The sequence below is a fragment of the Dipodomys spectabilis genome, unplaced genomic scaffold, assembly GCF_019054845.1.
Source record: "Dipodomys spectabilis isolate Male_0828 unplaced genomic scaffold, ASM1905484v1 ptg000482l, whole genome shotgun sequence".
Classification (NCBI taxonomy): Eukaryota; Metazoa; Chordata; class Mammalia; order Rodentia; family Heteromyidae; genus Dipodomys; species Dipodomys spectabilis.
Window position 1 is genome coordinate 236,501 of NW_024871159.1, and position 2,658 is coordinate 239,158.

General features: G+C 38.9%; 1 pseudogene; it reads left to right on the forward strand.

Moving 5' to 3' along the window:
• Positions 1–691: 691 nt before the first annotated feature.
• Positions 692–1,394, forward strand: LOC122098638 (annotated as a pseudogene).
• The last annotated feature ends 1,264 nt before the right edge of the window (positions 1,395–2,658 follow it).

Below are 2,658 nucleotides of genomic sequence, written 5' to 3' on the forward strand. Positions count from 1 at the left end.
TTTGTTCACGCTGTTAACTATGGCTTCCATAGCGGTTTGCATGGAGGAGATTGATTCATATATGGATTCTATGTTGGTTCTCAGAGTATTAATCTCACCTCTTAGTGAGGTGTGTACTGCCTCTATTTTTGCCTGCATCTCCTGTTTGAAACCCAGCATCTCTTTTGATGTTTTGTTTCTGCATTCTTTAAATTTCTAATCTATTTCTCGCTTTAATTCTTGAGTCATTGCCTCCAGCCTCTCTTGATTATAGCTTTTGTCTTCTATTCCTGCTTTGCTTCCACTGATGCTGTCCCCTGGGTGGATGCTGGCTTTTGGGGGTAACTTACTATCCTGGGTGTTGATAAACCTCGTAATCTTTCTCTGTGATTTTCGAAATGGGATTCAGGGATTATTGGAGACTAATCTGAAATTTTGTTTTTGTCAATAGGTGGCTGTCTTTGCTTAGTTGCTGGTTCTGGGTTGACTGAGAGAGTCTGTACCTGGTCTCGGTTCTGTTGGAGCAGATGCCAATCTCCAGCTGCTAGTCTGACCCACGTAGTGCTCTCGGCTGTCTGCTGTAGATCACTGGCACTTCCTACATTTAGAAGGACTATGCAGGGGTTTCTTGAGATCCGGGAAGAGGTGGTGCCTGCTTTCAGGTCTCAGTGCTACATTCCTTCCAGGACCTGAGATGCTTAAACTTCTGTCGGGGTTGAGCCTCATCTTAGCCTTGGCCTTTCTTTGGTTATCTGGACTTGCCCCCACCTGAAGAAATGAGTGGTGGCTTGGCCCCGAGTAAGAGCACTATGTATGTGTCCAACTTGCCTTTCTCCCTGACAAACAATAACTTATATTGGATATTTTCCAAGTATGGCAAAGTTGTGAAGGTTACTATAATGAAAGGTAAAGATACTAGGTGAAGTAAAGAGGTTGCATTTATTTTATTTTTGGATAAAGACTCTGCACAAAACTACACCAGAGCAATTAACAACAGTTATTTCGTAGAGTGATACAGGCAAGCATTGCTATTGACAATGGAAGAGCAGCTGAGTTCATCCGAAGGCGAGAAACTACTTTGATAAATCGAAGTGTTACGAATGTGGGGAAAGTGGACACTTAAGTTATGCCTGTCATAAAAATGTGCTTGGAGAATGTGAGCCTCCAATGAAAAAGAAAAAAAAAAGAAAATTCCTGAATCTGAAGAAATTGAGGAAGTAGAAGAAAGTGAAAATGAAGAAGATCTTGCTCTTGACAGTCTCAGTCAGGCCATAACATTCTAGCAAGCCCAACTTGAAGAGGACAGAACAAATGGAAACCTAGCTCAGGGGGGTCTTTCAACATCAGAAGATTCAAGAAGTCCAAGAATAAAGAAAAGTGCATATTTCGGTGATGAAGAAGCACTTAGTGATTAAAATGGTATGTTATGTAAATAGCTTTAAAATTAAAAATAATAGAGTACTCACTTCAGTTGGGGACTGAAGATTATTTTTAATATTTTATCCTAAGAACACTTTTAACAACACTTTTACTATAAAAGAGTCTATACAGGCAGGAAAGTCCTCAAGATTAACCAATTAACCACTTTTCTCTAATTAACCACTAAAATTAGGAAATGGATCTGTAGCTCAAGTGAGAGCACCAGCCTTATCAAAAAAGCTAACAAAATAGCTCCCAGATCTGGAACAAAAGAAAGAGGATGAGGAGGAGGAAACAAAATAATTTATTTTTTAAAAAGTGAATCCAGGCACTGGTGGCTCATCCTAGCTATTGAGGAGGCTGAGATCTGAAGATCACAGTCCAAAGCCAGCCCAGGCAGGAAAATCCATTGAGACTCCTAAACTGAAAGTGGTGCTGTGACCAAAAAAAGTTAAGATAATTTAAAAATATTATGTTTCTGTCTCACATTGACTCCATACAGCTTGAATATCCATAAAACAAAAATCCAAAATCTGAAATATTCTGTTATTTAAAACTTTAAAGCACCAATATGATGCTTCAGGTGAAAAATTCTACTTTATGAAAAAACATCCTGGGACTAGGAATGTGGCTTAGTGGTAGAATGCTTACCTAGCATGCATGAAGCCCTAGGTTCAATTACTCAGTACCAAATAAAGAGAAAAGGCTGGAAGTGGTGCTGTGGCTCAAGTGGTAGAGTTCTAGCCTTGAGCAAAATATGCTCAGGGACAGTGCTCAGGCCCTGAGTTCAAGCCAAAAAAACCAAAACAAAACAAAAATCCATATTCACTAGTCTGGACATGGTGGCTCAAGCCAGTAATCCTAGTTATTTGGGAGTCAGAGATCAGGACATCTCCATTCATAAAAGTTGCTAAGACATAAAAGTTGTGAGACTCCATCACAGCCAATGCCTGAGCATAATGGCACACACCTGTAATCTCAAGCTATAGGGGAGGCTCTAGCTGAGTGCAATGGCAATACACTTGTCACCACAGTAACAAAAGGAAACACAAATGTCTATATGTGTGTTAGATACCTTCAGGTTATATGTGTAACAAATGAATTTTGTGCTCGGACATCCCCAAAATATCTCATTTGTAAATATTCCAAAATATTAATTACTTCTGTCCCTGATATTTTGTATAACTGACAAAGCCTATACTAGAAATCTATATGTTAATCTTTAAAACAACTAAATTTAATTTTTAAATAATATACCTG